Source organism: Hippopotamus amphibius, chromosome 9, assembly GCF_030028045.1.
Source record: "Hippopotamus amphibius kiboko isolate mHipAmp2 chromosome 9, mHipAmp2.hap2, whole genome shotgun sequence".
NCBI lineage: Eukaryota > Metazoa > Chordata > Mammalia > Artiodactyla > Hippopotamidae > Hippopotamus > Hippopotamus amphibius.
The window spans coordinates 18,049,848-18,069,531 of record NC_080194.1 but is presented as its reverse complement, the minus strand read 5'-3'; positions in this window follow the sequence as shown (position 1 = coordinate 18,069,531).

The following is a 19,684-nucleotide window of genomic DNA, read 5'->3' as shown; positions in this document are numbered from 1 at the left end:
GGAGTGGCTTTCCCCTTTAAAGTGGCCCCGTCAAAAATTCTATGAAAAGGAAGAACGTTCATTTGGATCAAATAAGCATTCTGCCACGCTCATTTAGCACACTTCTCTGTGCAATGGGATTAAAGGGAGCTTTTTGTAAACGGAGCACAGTGTCCTCAGAGAAAAATAAGATGGAGAATCAGTCTTACCAGTGGGAATGGCAAAGAGCTGTGCGAGGATGACGTGGAATATATGCTCTTCAACATGTGGAGATGTTATCTAGGCTATAAATCTTATGTTTTCACAGGATGCCCTATTTGTATCATGCAGGAAACTACTGGACAACTTTAATGGAGAAGTCTGGCAATGTTGCAACATTGTATCCTGTAGTTTTAATTTATCTTATAAAGCACTAATTATTTGATTACAAATCTTGGGGGAAATGCAAAATTATTTCTCAAAAGAACATCCCCTTGGGTATGAAAGTTCCCAGCACAGCACGACTTCCTCTGTGATTTGGGATCTCTCTCTTGAACTCAATCCCTAGAAATAAGGTTAGCAGCTGGGAAACAAGCATTGAAAGCCTGGAATGCAGGGCGCTGAGGTGGAACAATTTCCTCTTCTGTTCCAGTAAACACTGTTGTGCTCTTTAGACCCAGTACTGCTAGTTGGGTGAATAATGAATGCATGCTCAACTTTCCACTGCAGCAAGTTCTGCACGCGGCAACGTGGGTCCATTCCATGTGTGTCACTAGAGCTGGCGTAAGCCCATGGCCATGGTGAGGCACTATTTCCATTGGAACTGACATCTGCACCAGCTCTCAGAACTGGGCAGTATTCCCACTGCAAAACCAGGGGACGAGGAAGAGACTGAGACCTCGCTTAGAAGGTCGCCTCCCGTTTCTCATCTTTCAGACTGACATGCATTCTGTTGGCGAGGCTGTAGTGAAAGAGGCACTCTCATTTACTGATGGTGGGCGTACAGACAGTTCAAGACCTTTCTGCAGGGCAATAAGGCAATACCTATCAAAATTTTAAGTGAATTTTCCTGCTGATCCAGCGATTCCACTTCTGAGAATAAATGTATAGTAATACCTGGGTGCCTACTTATAAAATGATGTATACACAAGGTTATTTATCGCAACAGGGCATAAAATCGCAAAAATACTAGAAGGAGCCCCATTTCTAGCTAACGGAAAGTAGATAAACTATAGTGCATCTTTACAATGACTTTGTGCAACCGTAAGGATCAAGTTAGCTCTCATATACTGAAATGGAAAGCTCTCTGCAATATATTGGTAAGTGATAAAAGCAAGATACAAATCAGCATATGTATACATATACATACTATCTTTTGCTTTAAAACTGGGGGAACATAATAATATTCATATTTACCTGTATTTCCATAAAACACACTGTATTCGCATGAGACGAATACAAATGACCACCCGCAGATGGTATGGGTTGGGTGGGGATATGGGTGAGCATGGCACAGGTAGGGCAAGACTTCTCAGTGTAGACTTTTAAATACTATTCTGATTTTTGAATCATGTAAATAAATAATCAAAAACTTAAATTAAAAATCACCAATTAAAAAAAAATGTTTACCCTAGTGGCTTCACTTTTGGCACCAAAGAATCTCCCACACTACTTTGATGTAACAGACACTCAAGAGATTTACACCAGTTCTGGGTCTTGATGGTGACTAAAATCAACAGTCTGGATGGGAATCATCTCAATTTCTGGGACATTTCTCTGGAAACCAATCCAAGGTGGGATAGTTGGGTACAGAGGATGGACGCTGAGGCTGGGGGCTGAAGACCTGAGTTCCGGTCCTGCCTTTCCCACTTGCTCTTATTAAATTGACCCTATGAAATGGCTGATAACTGGCCATTTTTCACCAACAAATTGGGCAAATTCAGGGGTGAGCCAATTCAAGGACTCTGCTATCTCCGCTCTGTGGCAGGAGAAGGGTTAGAGTTCTCACCCTGCCTGTCACAGCATCATACCAAGGGTCACCAACACATGGAAAAGGGTTCTATAAACTCTAAAGGGCAACCCTACAGACAACCTTTGTAAAGCGCAGCACCAAGCTGAGGGGTGACCGTGGCCAAACACAGGAGGAGAACAAGACCCATTCCCCAAAGTCTCTGAGACTCAGATGGTAGGGAGGAAAGAAAACTTCCAAAAGATGGATTCTAAATGTAAACAGAACGCAAGAGCAGGCTGACAAAGAAAAGACTTTGACGATTAAGACATGGGGTTAAATGACTCCATATGTGGTCATCTGCAATTGCACATGCTGCAAATTCCAGAAGCCTTAACAGGGAAATGAGGGAAACAGATATGGAGCAAACGTAAAGGGTACAGACCTGAATACAGATGCAAGATCAAGGTCAAGTGAATTATCCAAAAGGATGGCCCTTATCCCTGTGATCAGCGTAGCTGGTGGAGTCATGTGCCTGTCACATACAGGTAGGCCTCCAACCTTCCTCCAATATAAGATGCAAACTTAAAACGCTTTTGAAAATGCTCCCTAGAGGACTCTTTACCCCCAATTTAGAAACGGAATGAAAAAACACTCTTTAAAAAGGCAAAAAAGAAAAAAATTTCTCATCTCCATATGCAGGGTCATCTGGAAAGCAGATCTCCCATTAAGCGGATGGTCAAAGCTGCACCACAAGGTTAAACTTATTGTGAAAACCCAAGGTTGCTTTCCTTACCTTCTTGAAGGGAAACATGCCAAAAGGTAGGAAATAACCACAGGAGGAACTTCACTGGTGGTGCCCTAACTTGGTACTGCTATCTAGACACCTGGTCTGGAAACCAGAAGGCTCTTTGGAACTCAGAAGAAAGCGAAGAACTCCTTTCTACTTTAAGGAAGGTCCCTGTGCAAGGTGCCTGGTTCCAATTGGGTCTAAGTAATCTAAATGGTACAATGCATTCTGAGACCACCACTGAATGACTTTGATGGACCCTGCTGAGAATCCCCCAGGACACGTTGGGTCCAATGCAATGTCCTCTCACTTTCAGCTTCGTGTTTCACAGTTGACCGTGCTTCCTAACAGAAATTTCTCTAAGAGGCTTACTATTACATATTATTTCAAGTCAGAGTCTCCCCTTGCACAAGAGGCTTAAACTACCTCTGACTGAGATTCAGAATGTGTTCTATTTTAGTTAATGATTCATTTATTCATTGAGCACAGGTTATTAAGAACTTACCAAGTTTAGATGTACTTTGCTTTAGGAAAACCATTTTCAAGGAAGCTTCACGTAAAGCAGGAATAATTAACTTGGTAACTCTTAATAGATTCTTCAAGTGACTGAATCCCGAGTTTAAATCCTCACTGATTTTCAAATACAAAAAAAACTAAGTTGTAGCCCATGTTTATTCCACAAGGGGCAAAAAAAAACCCACAAACATTTTTAAAGCTGCATTTTGGCCTATTCTCCCTTCAGAGCTACAAAGGTCGCCCATCTTTCCATGGTTGGGTTAACTGCAAAGGCCTATTTGGATATCAACTTGTCAAACTTAAAGCTTATGATGACTATGACTTAGTGTTCTCCTAAAATTGACTTTTTAACTTTTTGTTCACTTACTAGACATACTCTGAGAACAGATACTGGAGACACCAAAATGAATGAGACAGAATCCCTGCCTTCGGGAACTTCGCTGTTTAAAGGGAGGATGCAGAATGGTTTAGAAACGTAAACAATTTTGGTTCAATGTAGAACACACTGTAATTGTCATATGCACATGGGGATTCCCCAAAGAGAGAACGAAAAGGGAGGGAAGGTGACAGAGGAGAGGAAGCTGTTGGCCCAGGTTTTTGTTCAAAATAGATCATATTTTATAGACTAAAAGATTATTATTACCTGATCTGATAACCTCTTGGCATCTACAACCAAGAAAGTAAAGTACTCATGAAGAGTTCAGAGCTGGTAAGTTTCTGGGGCATATAAGCTGGGAACCAAAAGACTCATTTATGAATACTTACCTAGAACTGATTTTGCATTTAGAGTGCTTTTTTAGTTGAACATCACAATGCTGGAATCTTTATCTTTTCCAGCAGGAAAGGACATGGTGAATTATTTAGCAAATAGCTGTGGTGCCACCTACGACGTATGTGCCCATCAGTCAGCTATGTGCTATGGGGACTAAAGACAGTGTAGGAGGCACAGTTTTTGCTTTCAAAGGGTTGACAATGTGAATTGTCAAGTTAAGACTAAAATAAACAAAAGAATAAAGCTAACGTATAAGACAGCTTTTTTGGGACAAGGACCATATATCTCATTCAACTATGAAAAAATTACCATTTTTTCAGCTTCCCACCAGTATATATTTGGGGTCACCATACCTCCTCCCCTTGGGATTTTGAATTGAGAACAGAATAGAAACAAGGTGTCAAATGGGAATCATAATACAGGAGCAGAGTCTTGTTAGCAAAGCTGCGTTAGAAAATGTGGTGGGGCCTATTTCCTACTACCTCGAACCAAGGCCTTGGGACCCACACAGAAAAATGAGAACCAAGTGCAGAGGTCTTGGCAGGGCACGCAGTAAGACAGCCCTGCATTTACTACTTACTGCATCATGGCTAGAATGCTAAGAACCTACACGTTTGGGCATGGTGGTCCCACGTAAGAGAGGGCTGGGCTCCGTTTTGGTGCACTGGTCGGCTGCTTTGGGAAGCGAGTCCCCTCATGGAAACAGAAGTTAGGGGGTGGATTTCCCTCCACATTTTCTAAGCACAAAGAATTTAAGTAACTTGCCCAAGATCACAGATCTGGTGAGTAGTGTGCCTGGAATGAGACTTGATCATCAGGTTCAGGGATGCAGGTCCTAGGCTGGGGCTGCCTCCTGACCTTTCTATTTGAGAAATGTTTCTTTCAAGTCAAAGACTATCCTAAGCAGGATATTCTAGAATGTTTTTCTAGACTAGAACATCACATCCACAGCTCCTATCAGAGAACCTGATACAGAGAAGACACACAACAGTTTTAAAAGTTGTGCAATTATTGCTTATATAATTAACGATTAAATTATGAGATAGAGACTGTGGGTGACTCAGGAATCCAGATAGGGCAGGTTTCTCTTGGGCAGGAGTCTTTCCAGAGACGAAGTCAAACTCGAGCTGGAGCTTAAAAATGAGTAGGATTTAGACGGATGAAAGGAAGAGAAATTCAATGAGGAAACAAATTAGCCTCCAAAGATTACAAGAAACGAGTTCTGGTCTTGTTACTGTTGGTACAAAGTGAGGCAGATTTAGGCACAAAGCATGCTAATGAAGTTTTTAATTGTCTTGATAATAAATCATAAAAGGTACTCTTTCAGGGCTGGAAAGTGCCGATAATAACAACAGTGGCTGAAATTCATTAAGCATTTACTATGCCAAGCACTGTCCTGAGGACTTCACATGTATGAACACATTTAGTCCCTACCACGACCCTGTTAGGGGGTTAAGGCACAGAGATTGGAAGTAGTTTGTACAAGGTCCCAGACCTTGTAAGTAAGTGGGGGCCCTGGAATTCAACTCCATCCTTGGGCCCAGGAATGTTGTCCCAGGCCTTCTGCTCTCACATGGAAGTTTGCAGTTAGGAAATACCTTTCAAGTCAGAAGACTATCTTCAACAGGCTTCCCACTCAAAGCTTCTGAATTTCCAATTATTTACAAGGCTGCAAACCCCTTCTAACCATGCTCAAATCCAAGTATTTGGACAATGAAGTAAATGAGAAGTCTTTTAAAATTTATTTGGTTTCTAGTTCAGCAATTCTTAAACCTTCCTGCACATCTGAACCGCCTGTGGAAGTTTCTAAACATAACATACGCGCAGGCTCCCTGTGAATCTCAGGGACTAGGACCTGATATCTGTATTTTTTTAAGTTTCAAAGGTAATTCTTATGATCACCATCTTTTAGAACCACTGCTCTGCGACTTCCTTGGTGGCACAGTGGTTAAGAATCGGCCTGCTGATGCAGGGGACATGGGTTCGATCCCTGGTTTGGGAAGATTCCCATATGCCGTGGAGCAACGAAGCCTGTGCACCACAACTACTGAGCCTGTGCTCTAGAGCCTGTGGGCCACAACTACTGAACCCATGTGCTACAACTACTGAAGCCCAGGCACCTAGAGCCCACGCTCCACAACGAGAAGGCTCCACAATGAGAAGCCCGCACACCACAATGAAGAATAGCCCCCACTTGCCACAACTAGAGAAAGCCCGTGCAGAGCAATGAAGTGAAGACCCAATGCAGCCAAAAATTTTAAAATAAATTAAAAAAAAAAAAAGAGCCACTGCTCCATATTATGCGCTCTAATAGTTCACATACAGGATCCTCAGCTTTAAGCAAAATCATAACTAACAAGCTCAAGGAACAAGACATATCCTTTTTCTCTCTTTTCAAGAGGTTTTTTTTTTTTTTCCTTAAAAAGGAAACTACGTTTAAAACTCCTTTGCGGCTTCCTAGGTGGCGCGGTGGTTGAGAACCCACCTGCTAATGCAGGGGACACGGGTTCGATCCTTGCTCCAGGAAGATCCCACATGCCGCGGAGCAACTAAGCCTGTGAGCTATAACTATTGAGCCTGTGCTTTAGAGCCCTTGAGCCACAACTATTGAGCTCATGTGCTGCAACTACTGAAGCCCACGCGCCTAGAGCCCGTGCTCTGCAACAAGAGAAGCCACAGCAATGAGCCCGTGCACCGCAACAAAGAGTAGCCCCCACTCACCACAACTAAAAAAAAGAAAGCCCGCGCACAGCAAAAAAAAAAACAAACAAAAACTCCTTAGAATAAACATTTTTTATCTTCCCATCATCACTTTCTTCCTTGGTACACAGAAGGTCACCAATCTCTTCTCTAGAGAGTGGACACTAGGCCAGGGTCACCACACTGGTCTCCATCCATGCCAGGCACTCACATTAATGCATCCAGGGTGAAATGTGGTTTCTTACTTGAATTCTGCAGTTCATGGTTGTAGACAGCCAGTGAGATGGTAAGAGGGCTGGATTAGGAGAAGTCATGGAGCTGTAATCCTTGCTCTGGTTCTATAGCTGTGCATCTTGGATCAAGCTATTTAACCACTCTAAGCTTCAGTTTCCTCAACTGTTATAATAATGGAATAATGTCTGCCCAATTTTTTTCAAAGGGTTATTTATAGAATCAAGTGGAATGAGACATGTGGATGCATTTTCTTGATGCATGGAGCACTACAGCTTTGGACAAGACTATTACCGAAGTGTGCAATCTTACCTACATATGACAATACAATCATGTAGGCACATTAGTGATGGCAAACCAACTGATTTTTGGTCCCAGTACCAACGTCAACTGGGGCACTGCACTAGGGCAAGTTGTCAAAACCTCTGATACCAACTGGAACAAGTGATGGTGAGGGTTCCCCTGAATTTTTACATGAGACTAACTCTGAAGAACAAGCAGATGCTCTGGAATAACAGACACGAGTTTTAAGAAAATCATTGCCAGGGATGTGAAAACCAGAAAAATATACTGGTATTTTAGGAAGAACATTTTAAAATAAATTTTATTAATGATAAATTTTAATAATTAATAAAATCTTTACGATACGATCATCGTGTTGCTTCTCAGCCATCATATGTCTATGATTACTCTTAAAAATTATGCCGTGGGAAGAATGTCACATACCCGATTCTATGTTACCAAGTTACCCTCTGTGAATAATGGAAACAAGTGGATGAACACCACTCTCAATGCGAGAGAACAGCCACAGGAATGGGCAGGAGGACAGACATTTTCATGAGGAAGGAAGGAAGATTTAGGACTTTGGGATTTCTGCTTACTGACTTTTCTCTAGAACAAGTTTCCCAACTGGGTTTTGCAGAGAAGAGTGTCCACAGGCTTCTTGCAAGGGGCAAAATCAAGGTCAAGGAGGCAGCACACTGCTGTTCCCACCTGTAGTTCAACTAACACAGCACTGCTTATTTTTGTTTTACACACTGGGGTTCTAAACAAGATTTTGCTGGAGGGGAAAAAAAACCAGTCCTACAATTTACTTATTTACATTTATACCACTAATTTGGAGGTTAGAGGACCTGTGTCTAACCCTCTGATTTTGTCTCAAAGAACAAAGAATGGAATGGTCTCTGGCACTATTTATTTATGGCTTATTCTCTTTTCTTTATGGATTTATGGTTTATTCTGATTGCTCTGCTCAGGATGAAGCAGAAGGTTAGAAACATAGCTATAGGTTTGGTATTACAAGGAAAATGGGATCTATTATCGCTTCCTGATCCAGTGATTTTTTTTTTTTTTTGGAGATTCACAAGAGAACATGTGAAAGTTTGCTTCCTTGTTGTATACGAAGAAGCTAAATATTTCTGAGTTGATGGTGCTAAACTGTGCTCTAGTTCCACTGACATATTTACATGACCCATGAACGCATACAAATTCTTATTTATTCCATATATTTGAGCAAAAACACCTCCTGACTTCACAGTGAAAGGAGACCACCCAATGGATTGAAAAGTGGTTTTAGTAAACTCTCAAAAAAATACCAGTACTAAATTTAAACATGTTATTGACTAACACGTAAAGGCAAAATAGTATTCACTACACTGATTTTTCCTTCTTTTTCTTACTCAGCATAATCACGAAACCAGCTTCTAGTAAATGGAAGCATTCTCACATTTTTAGTTTTTTTAGGGGGAAACACACAGGATTTATAAACACTGTCAAATAAAAGACACTTTCCTGAATACTGAGAGGCCCAAACATGTCCTTGTAAGTAAGGAAAGAAAAATCCATCATAACATCATTGGAAATGAACAGCATCTTTAGTCCAGAAGTTCTCCTCCTACTGTGGCTTCTACCAGCATCATTACAAGAGTTCCTCTTGAAATATCCTCAAAGAATAGCAAAATGTTTAAGACAATGTCTAACAAGCATTTTCGCTGCCTTCATTTGAAAATGAAATGATACCCGATTGTTATAAAAAGATCAATCTCTTGAAAGTGACGTAAGTTCTTCTAAACTATTACAATCCATAACTGAATATACAGGATGGGCAGGAAGTTCCGAAATGACTCAGAGAATTGGTAAAACAGCTTTTTAAAATACTCTTTTGAAGTGAGTGTATGAAGAGGTAATGGGAGACTCACCTGGCAGGATCAATGGAGTTCCTAGTCAAGGGGCACCTGAAGATGGATGGGTGCGTCTAGCCCAATGCCTGGCCCCCACTGGGCACTCAATTAATATTCAGTGAATGAAGACATAAAAGAATCATTCCCTGTGTATAATATCTTTACTTTTTTTCAAAGAAAAGCTTTGAAACAGGAGAAAACGTACATGCAGCAACATAAACTAAATATAAAATATGTGAAGCTCTAAAGGGGATGTAAACAGTAAACGTCTTGCTTTGCTGACCGACAATATGAATATTTGAAAGCAGTATGAGAGACCATGAAGAATAAGTATTCCTGAGCACTAGGAGTGGGCCATGCAACCTATGGTCTCAACTTGCATTTTGATGACATCTCCATGTTGGTTAATCTCCGACTGTTCTACAGAAGAGCAAAATAACTTATTAAAAAAAAAAGTTAACTCTATCCATGTTGAAGCCTGAAGGGGTTGGGGGAGGGGTCCATTACTTTGACAGGTTACCTTTACAAAAAGAAACTCTATGGAAAACTGTAATAGCTAAGGATTCTGCAGTTTCCAGAAGGGGAAGGGGAATGTTGAGGGTTTTTTCAGTTCAGTTGCTGAACTCTCTAAAAAAAATCTAATGTCAAAAGGTAATTTCTTAAGCAATTTGGGCATCTGAATCTGATCAGGACTCTTTTTTAAAAACACTCCATTCTGTCTAAGCCGAAGGAAACCTAAGAATAAAGTAAAAGTCCATCCAGCACTTTGCAAAGAAATGGGAAGGATTTCTGATGCTCAGTTCATGATGTGGCCCCTATCTCTGGGAGAGGACCCAAAGACAGAAATATATGATCACCGTTAGGATTGTACGTGAGCTCAAAATAAGGAGCACACTTATGATATGATCGATATATTTGAAAAACTTAGGAGTATAAAGGTACTTCAGAATATAACTCCAACCTCCCATGCTAATAGCTGTCCTTTCTAAATGGGTTTCAGCCTCTGCTTAAACATCTATAATAAGAAACTGATCATATTCCAAAGCAGCTTTCTTTTTTTCTTTGTTAGCTCATAAATTCCCTCAATACAGTGTTTTGTATGCAGTGAGCCTGCGATATTTGCTTAATTAAACAGAACTGAAAGTTCTTCTAGATACCACACACAGTGCCTAAATCTGTATCACTGGTCCTAGATCTGCTCTCTGGGACAACACAAAATAAACCCTCTCCCTCCTCCATGTGCCAGTTCTTTACGCTCGTGAAGACTGTCCTCTAAATTAGGTCAAAAACAAGTCACACATGCTGCCACCCTAATGCCCCAGCCATGGTGGGAACAGTCAGAACATTCTCTCTCATTGAGCCTGGACAGCTTCAGAATTCTTCTTAACCCAGCCTTCCAGGTACCTACCATCATGGGATTTAGACTATCTAAGGGAGAAAAAATACATTTGCCATTCCAGCCTAAGTTTTCTTGTCCCCAAGCCACCCATTCCAAGTTCCCTCAGCCATTCCTCACTTGCAATGGTTTCCAACTTCCTATGCATCCTGGTCACCATGATCTCAATATACACCAATTTGTCAATGTTGTACCTGAAGAAACCTATTTCAATTCCTTGAACTGAAGATAATATCCCATGTATAGTCTACTTTAGAAATGGGGGGAAATTATTAGTTTCTCCATTTGAGTGTTAGGCTTCTACTAGTACAGACCAAAACTGCAGTAGCTTCGTCTAAATCCGCCCCCCCCCCCACCCCAACAGACACACGCCACTGGCTCACACTGAACCTGCAGTTATTTAAAACATCTGAGTTTCCTTTGTACAGTCGAAGTCAGCCCCCCAAAACTTGTCCCAACTCCATATTCTCTCTATTTATACAGTTGACTTTTAACCTAATCATAGTATTTTACATTTAAGTAAATGTAAACGATTTCAGATTCGATCTTTCAACAGAATGTCTGCTGGCTTTAGGTTTCCAAATGATAAGCACATCATCTGTGCCTTCAGATACATTATCAGCCAACGTTGTGAATGCTGGATGTGCTTTCCCCATGTTGCATAAGAGAGAACACCTTCAACAGTTTGGTCTAGGAATGTGGCCTGGGACTCTGCCAAGCCTCTCTGCCAGCAGCATGAAGCAAATTTCTCGACCTTCAGATGCCGTGTGATGTAAAAGAAATTTATCTGTGTTTAAAAACACTCCCCATAATCCAAGAAAGAAATGAACATGTGAAAAGAGAGAGAAACTTGTTTCAATTTGGGCATAGGTTCAGTTTTCAAAAGCAGAAAGCAAATATCAGAAAAGGCAGCAAATGCTGACGGTAACAGCTCCAAACCAAGAGTAATGAGACTAAATCTCATGTGGCAAACACTTTATTCAATGAGTTTCCTTCTTTCTCTCTCTCTCCCTCTTCCTCTCCCACCCCACCCCCGCCCGGCTCTCTGTATGTGTGAGATATAGATATACAGATTTTTTTTAGTAATTTTTTTTTGCCGAAAAGTAAAGTTTTCTGCACTTGACTGCTTCTGTGCATGACACAATGTACAGACAATATAATGACTTTCTTTGGTTATCTGCTTACCAGAAATTGGAACAAACTTAACATATGCTGTTTTCCATTCCCTGAAGCATGACTGGCATCGCCACCAGTACCCCCAAAATCGGAAACATTTAAAAGAAAATCCACCAGTAGGTTTATAGTTGCTACTGTCTAAATCAGCTTTAACATTTCATGTGTTCCAAACATGACAACTTTACGAGTGAACCAAACTGTACATAAGAAGTTTTAGAATTAAGCCAACTAAAAGACATTTAAAATACGTACTAGAAAAACAAAAAAATTATTACACTTATTTCCTCCAATTTCTGCCTCTGCCAGCAAAACAAATACCCATTATTCCACAGTTATAAAGTTTCTTTACTGTCCACCTTGCTAGTTAGAATCGGAGGCAAATATTAATCCATCTAGTTGTTCATTCAACAATATGTGCCAAAGTGCCTCTTCTGCTACTAGAATCGTTTTGGATGCTATTGTGGAAACACACAAAAATGAATGAAATGCAGATTTTGTCATCAAAGAATTTTAAGCTAATCTGTAATTATCGGTTCCTGGTTCCCTTACTGTTTTTTGGTGCTGGCTCAGATATATATCTTCATTTATTCTCAGGTTGAGGCAACACTTACAATTGCCTTCTCCTTGTCCTTCCTCCCCTCACCCCTTACTTTTTCTGGTATTTAAAGTCTGGCTACATATATGACCCTTTATTTTATTCTTAATTCTTCCCAAATCATGAAAGTTAAAATTAGATCATAGATCAAAGACATTCTTAAGGTCACTCTACTCAATTTATTTGGTGTTATTATATTTCAGGAAGAACAATGAACTGCCTGTAGCAAGTAAATAAAATCAGAAGCTTTGAACTCAATGCTTCGGCATATATCCTTGAAAATAATAAATGTTAAAAAAGAGGCCATCCCTTATTCCCAGCAGGTTATTCTACATTTGGCTAATATTAAAATGCTAAAAGGACTTAGTATAGTATTAAGGTATGGGTCTGCCTGTTTTAAAATCTCACCTACGATTCCAAGTGTATCCTAAGCCATTCCCCCCCCCCCCGCCCCGCCCCCAAGATATACACTCACCAAATCTGAGTAGAGTTGCAAGGCAATCCTAGTAACTGTGGCCTTGGAAAAAAGCTCATATGGCAAATAAGCTGTTTGGCTGGTAAAGCTGGTGATTTTGTTCTCTAGGTGGCGCTATTACTTCAACTTTTGATGAGTTGCTTAAATTCCTTGAAACTGTCCGTTTATTTTCTTTCCATTTCCATCAAATAAATCTTAATTTTATACATACTAGTTGTAATTAAGTGACAGATTGTCTTCTAGTTTGAATTTAATAAGTCATTTTGAAGCTAAGTGATTTTTTTTTTACCACATGATTTTACACACTGGTTATGCTGTCTTAGAGTTAAGGAATCTTCCTTTGCCTGCCCTCCTCCCTTTAAAATGCAGAGGCATGTCAAAAACAGAGGTTGTTGTAAAGCTTCAGTCAGACCAAAGGAACCAAGATGAAAGCACACTTAAGAGCTACTAGGTTCTGCGAGCTTTCAAAATCAGGACATTACTACCATGACAACCAATGAAAAGTTCTTTCAAGTGAACCTTTGGGGAAAACTGCATAACATTTGTTATTCTCTGGGGTCTTTGGAAATAAACTTTTATAATGTCACTGAAGCTTGTGAATTGACTTTGCTTCCCCCAAGTTACTCTCCTGTCCTACACCCAGCTCCCAATTCATCTAATGGAACCCATGCTCAAACTTTAGGCAATGTACAGATGAGACATCAGGTCAATGAGTCACTTCTCAGCATCCAGTATTATTGGGTCATATTTGTTTCACCAAGAGCATAAGTGTCCCAGAGTTTGTACCTGAATTTGAGTACTTTCATTTAAAATGAAAGCTCCCACACTTCTTATTCATGTTTTTCTTAGAGAAACGAGAATACCTTCCAGTTCACTTAGAAAACATGCCCATTTACCACCTCTGCACCCCAAAAGTTTCCAAAGTCCATATATTAGCGAGCTCCATTGTTTCATGTCTATCATCAATAATGATTCTATATATTTAATAACTGGGTCCATGACTTTTCTAAGGTTTTAGTATAAGTATTCTGGAAAGTCAGAGATGCATTTAAAGTATAAAATTATTTAGGATTAAGCAATTCTATGCCTTAAGTGTAAGTTTAAGGAGACTTTGAGGATACATATGCCTAAGCTTAAAAATACCAAAGCCTTCTTCCTCTGTTTCCTAGGGTTAAACTCCACATACAAATGACATACAGATTTCATTTGCCAAGATCATTTACTGCTTAACATGACTCCATCCTAGACAGAGAGTAAATGGATGCAGAGTGTAACCAAGAAGTTCACTTATTCACTTTTGAAGCCCATCTGGGCATGTTATTCATTCTAATAAAGAAAATGTACCACAACCCAACTTCAAATGATTTCTTCCTCCATTGAACAACAGCCAGCTGTTTTAAACCTAGTATTCCCCTGGAATTCTCTCATCCATTCCCCTATTAAAATGCAATTCACAGCTTGAGATTACAGAGCCTGCCAGTGGCTGAATGGCTGCAGCTAGATGGTTGAGAGTCCTTCAATTAAGCAGCAATTTTGCAATTAGTGGAAACTGAGTGCTCCATAACAATCATTTGACAACAAGTTGAGACAAGTTAGCAACTACCCTATTAAAGGGATATATTCACATGCTTTGGGCTAGGCTAGGCTAGCCCCCTCACACAAACTGAAATCTTCTACACAGGGAAAGCTGAAAATTATGTTTCAGCCATGAAAATAAATTCAGTATAATGGACATCTGAAATGCAGTGCTTTTCATTTTAAAAGATATTCATATATATTCTTCTCCATGCGGTTTTCACTCAAGCAGTCTAATAATCGTTCTTCTGGCTACCCTGGGACTAACCTCCTAAACCTAAAATGTTAATGAACTACTTACTTGTAAATGACCTTTCCATTCTGTACATCTTCAATATTCTTGAAGCTTAGTAGAAGATTAAGTCTATGGTTGAGACCCAAAGCTGCTAGCTGTTACATTCCACAAATTCACGACCTGCATATAGGGCTGTGGATGTATATGTGTGACCCAGATGGGGGGGTGGGGGTGGGGGAGGAGTTGGATATTTACAGAAGGTTCTAAAGACAAAGGTACAAAAATATAAGCAAGCTCTTTGCTGTACTATCAGGTGGGCGGGCTCATCTTGCTGTGTGTGTTAAGCTACAAACCAGAGCTATTTATGTTGAAAAGAAATGAGATTATCAATCATCTGCCTTCTGACTATTGTAAAGCTGGGACTCAACCATTCCAGGAAGACGAGAGTAACTTACATTCTAATGGTGCCCCTATTAAACAGGAAACTCAAGGACTTTGAGCCAGGATTTTAGAAATGTGCATTATTTACAGGATTTCCCTCTCTCCTGGTGAATCAAAATGAACCAGCAATATTCCAGCACCTCCGCACCCCTCTATGGTCATTTTGAGATTTAGGCAATTAACTCACATAATGTTAATGAATCATTTGAGGAGATGACTGCATTTTAGGAAAATGATCACTTTCTTGGTTCCTTCTGTTTGCAAGTAAAAGTTACACTTATTGAAAAGACATCCTAAAACAGAGTTCCTAAATGCTTTATTTTCTGGATACTCAAATGTTGACCTGCTATAACTCTTAAATGACCTTAAATATTATCTTAAAATAAACAAGATTTCCAGTTACTAATTCAGCTCTGAATAGGCAATGAAAGGCTCCAAAGGTATGTGAAAAATTACTCTGTTATTTTTCTTTCAAAAAAATGTGATGTCTAAGTGTGTCTGCAATGTTCTAATGCTTCAAAACATGTACGTAAGTCTTGTTTATCTGGAAATCATTTCTTTCTGCTTATATCATTTATAAATAGAAAACGTTCTGTAATGACTTAAAATAGCCCTACATACATAATGCTTCTCCTGTCATAATACTTAGTACTGGTCTATATTTACCAACATTTATCACATTTTACAAAATAAAGTGGAAGAAAAAAAGACAACGACTTTATGGCCCTGGAATTCCAGTAATGGTGACCAACGTGTTTTAAATTCCAGTAAAGGTTATGGTTACATTTCAACAAGTGTCTCTTTCCTTTCTCTTACCTCCACTGCTACTCCAGCAGTAAACTTAGAAAAGAAGAATCCTAAGCAAGGTATTTGCAAAATCAAGGAACAGGAGTTAGTGACTGTTTTAAAGAGGTGTGGTTCCCAGGGTCAAAACTTTGTGATCTATTACTTAATTTGAAGTGCTGCATGCCATAATCTCAGAAATCTTCAACCTGAAAATAATGAAGCATGAGGTGAACACTGAGGGGTCCCATGTTTAGACGCATTAAATCTGTAATTACACCTCAATAAATTAAAATGCAAAAAATATAAGTATATGCAAATAAATTTTAAGGCCAAAATGGCCTCTGATTTTATAACAAACTCATATAAAAGCAGATTTTTTTTTGGATAAAATTAAAGGAGAGGGGGTATTTTCCCAAAAGTCAAGCCAATGTGAACGTCTCATTTAAAAACATTATATCCTATTAAAAATCAATATGCAATTTCATATGCAGTGAAAAATCAACGTTCCCAATTACATACGGCTTTTCTTTAAAAGATTACTGTACTCGGAATTAATAAACACTCAGAAACATGCTTCTCTTTGCTTCTGGCCAAGAACATTCCTGCATTCTTGTCAGAAAATGTTCGCTGTTTACTGCTGACACTGAGGAGTAAGTGTGAGATCCCTGAAGGACCCTAAAATGAGATCCAGGGAGCCCTAAGACACCACCAACCGTAGCCTGTCCAAGCGCCCCCAGCTCAAGGAAAACTTTCTGCACTGGAGCCAAAGAGGCGCGACGAGTCGAAATTCATCCGAGTCGGGAGTCAGAAAGCGTCATTCAACAAGTCCCTCCTACTAGCTACCGAAGGGATCCCGCAAAGCCATCTCTTACCGCTTCCCCACCCCCAGCCTCCCGCCCCCAGCAGCTGCTCTGGGCAGCTTGGCCGGCAGAGGGCACCCTCTACCTTTCCTAGCGCCGCGCTTCCCACCCCTCCCCCTCCCCCTCCGGGCCCCTCCAACCGCGTCCAACCACCCCGCTCCACCCCCAACACACAAACACAGCATCCTCCGACGGTGACTCTAGGTCACCCCAGCAGCCCCAAGGCTTTCCTTTCCTAGGGGTGCCACTGGTCTGCAATTCACCTTCTCTGCCCGTCGAGTAAAAAGCCTCCAACCCTCAGCTATTTCTTTCCAGGCACGGCTCACCCACCCATTTCCTCTTCCCGGCTCTGCATCCCCAGAGACCTACCGAGTCAGAACATCCCCCCTCGGTCCTCCCCCCCCGCCCCACATCCCTCCCAACCCCCGAAAGTCAAAACTTTTTACTTTCCTGGAAGGTGCCTCAAGGGAGCGGCACGGGATGGGGAGAGGTGCGGGTACAACTAGCCCCGGAGGTCCCGCAGCCCCTTTCTGGTCCGAGCTGCAGGAGTGTCTCAAGTTTCCCAAGATAAACTGGTATTGGACCTGGATATGGATAAGTCGGCTTTGATCTCAGCTCTTGGGGAGCAGGTGACAGTGTGCAGTCCGGCTGGAGCCCCGCGGACGGGGATGCGGGCTGAGGGAGCAAGGAGCCCCCCAAATTCTGCCCCGGGACCGCTCAGCCGGTGGGAAAGATTCATATCTCAGCCTCAACCCCGTCACCACAGTCGGGGCCCCCGACAGCCGGCGCCCTAAATCGCTCTCACTACCCCTCCTCTGCTGGAGGAGGGTTTCGGGGGACCCCGAAGCGCCGTCTTCTCCCAGCGCGCAGCTCTGCGTCTCCTCTTGGCTTTCTCTCCCCCACTTCAGGGCTTCCCGGGGTCCCTCTCCCTCGGGGGTCCTGGCTGCCCCTCTGGATTGTGGGGTGGGAGGAGAAAGCTCCTCAGAAGCAACTAAGGTCCCCCCTTCCCGTGGAGGGGAGGAAAGGAGTTCTGGCCTCTTCCCATAACTTCGTCCCCCCCCCACCCCCCCAGCCAACTTTCCCCGGCGTAGCGGCGGCTCCCGCGCCGAGCCCCACGCCAGATGCTCGCCTACCTCGGGGTCCACACAAAGCTCAAGGGTCCCCGGCGGCGGAGTCACATCGTCGTCCCGTTCCTGGCCCCTGCGCCCAGCCCCGGTCCCCGTCGCGGAGCCGCTCGCCGCCGGCCCCACAGTAGCGGTGGCAGCTGCAGCTCAAGCGTCTCATGAAAGCTTCACGAGGAGGAGGTGGGGGGCGCGCGGGGCCGCTTGGTCAGCCCCGCCCCGGAGCCCGCGACGCCACTGGGTGCGCGGGACAGCGAGCGGGCGGGTGCGCCCCGGAGCGGCGGCGACGGGGACCCGGAGCTCCAGCCTGCGCTTGGAGCTCGGGTCAGACATTATTTAGCTCTTCGGTTGCGCTTCGATTGGTCCAACGGCGCCGCCCCCCGCCCCCCCTCTCCAGCTCGCCCGCGCCGCCGAGACCCGTGCGGGGCTGACGCTTAAAGGGAACGCCGCGCCTTTTCCTCGCCCCCGCTCGGCCCCCGGGACTCCCCGGGCTGCCGGAGCTCCCCAGGCCCGCGCGCCCCGTCCCGCAAGTCCCCGGGGCCCCGCGACGTGGCCCCTCAAGCCCCGCGCCCGTCCCTGGAGCGCCTCAACGGGACGCGCGCGCCACGCCCGCCGCTCCAAGAGGTGACCTAGCCCCCGGCGCGGGGCAGCCCCGCGTCCCGCGTCCCGCGCCCCGCGCCCTCCGCGGAAACCCAGGCTGTGCGCGCCGGGGCGGGAGCGAGCGAGCGCGCGCGAAGCGGGCGCCCCCGGGGTCTCGCTCCCCTCCCGGACAGCTCCGTCCGCCCCATCTCGGCACCCAAGTTCTGTGCTGGAGGGCGTGCGTTTCCCGGGCCACGGACACACCTTCCCGCACCTTCCCGCACGGCGGAGCTTGCAAACGCGAACACACAATGAAATGGCACGGAGCGCGGGGGCTATCGGTTTACTCCGGGGCCTTAAACACGCCGCGGCTTAAACAGAGTTGGTGCACTGACCTCTCCGGAGTTTGCCTAATAGGAATTCAATCAAGATAATAACGGCATTTCTTATTAATGAACCACCCCCGGATAACGTGACACCAAGTTCCCTGCTCCAGCCGGGAAGCCGAGGCAAGGACAGAACGCACTCCAGCCACACGCTTTTGCAGCCGACCAAACAGAGAAAAACGGAAAGAGAAAGAAAGAAAAAAAAGACACCCACCTTTTTCAGTCACTACTTGTCAAAGTAAACATCAAGGCAGCTGGCTCTGGGGAAGATTTCGGCCCCGAAACTCCCAGACTCTATTCTTTTTTTTTTTTTTTTACGTTCCCTTTGGTTAAAAAGAAGGAAGTAGGGGGGAGTCTTTGGTGCCCGGTAGGTACTCCTTCTGTGCTGCGGCAAAGAAGTTAAATTATTGATAGTGGAAATTGCATGGCGGAGGTAATACTCGCACCCCCTGAGCGGAGAGCTCCATTTGATCTGGGCAGAGGCAGGGAGATTTCATGCTAGCTCGCCGGGGGGAGCGGCTGCGCGAGCAGCCCTCTCCGGGTGAATGGGAAAGTGGGTGGGAGTCCACGAGAGGGCTCCACGGTGCCTTGACGCGCGCTGTCATATGATACCTCCGCTGCCTCGAAATAGACACTCTAGTGCACGAATTACCAGAATCAAAATTCAGCGCATTTAAAATGATACATCTTTTATTAGAAGAGTTCCGTTCCAGGGCATCGCATGGTTCTGCAGATGTTTCTACTTCCCTCCCTAGCAAACTTACACACATCCACCAACCCTTTTAATAAAGGACCTGGGCAGCAAAGATAAATAAAAAGCCTTCTGTTTTAACTTGTGTGTGTGTGTGTGTGTGTGTGTGTGTGTGTGTGTGTGTGTGTGTGTGTGTAGGGGGTGGGCAGTTGGCTCAATGAATGCTCCCCCCGCAGCAGAAGAGCAGTCTTTCGGATTCTTAGTTGTAGGTAG